We start from the raw sequence: 550 nt of genomic DNA, 5'->3' as shown, positions 1-550 counted from the left end.
AGTCGGCTGCTCCGGGTGTAGTTCAGTCCTGTTTCACACATGACAGTAAACAGACATCTAACTGCTGTCTGACCGTCTACCAGAGAGAACAACAGGATGTCTTCAGGGTTTTTGTCAATTGGGCACTTTTAACTAGTTCCTTCATGTCAGCTGGTGTTGTCCGTGTTTCATGGCGTCCAGAGATGAAGAAATGTAAACGTGTGTCCGGTCATGTGAGCTAAATGTTCGCCAAGTCAGAACTTGGTCGACAAAACTGTTTTTGAGGAAGTTTTATCTAATTCTGCTGTTTCCATTCTGCTTTTTCTGATGCGATACTTCAGACTGTGCATGAACACGACTACTAAACTGTTTCTAATGAACTCTCTGACGGTGTCGGACGCAAGTCAACACTGTTGAAGTAAAAAACAAAGAAATGACTTCACACGGAATGTTTGCCATTGTATTGAATTTGACCTAAGTTCTGCTGTATTTCAACGTTCAGTTTGGTTATTCTGTATTACATGACATACATGACATACATGACATACATGACATACATGACATACAGTAC

The sequence above is a fragment of the Anarrhichthys ocellatus genome, unplaced genomic scaffold (assembly GCF_004355925.1).
Source record: "Anarrhichthys ocellatus isolate YVR2014 unplaced genomic scaffold, GSC_Weel_1.0 scaffold77, whole genome shotgun sequence".
Lineage (NCBI taxonomy): Eukaryota > Metazoa > Chordata > Actinopteri > Perciformes > Anarhichadidae > Anarrhichthys > Anarrhichthys ocellatus.
The sequence above is the reverse complement of the archived record's forward strand: the minus strand, read 5'-3'. Positions refer to the sequence as shown.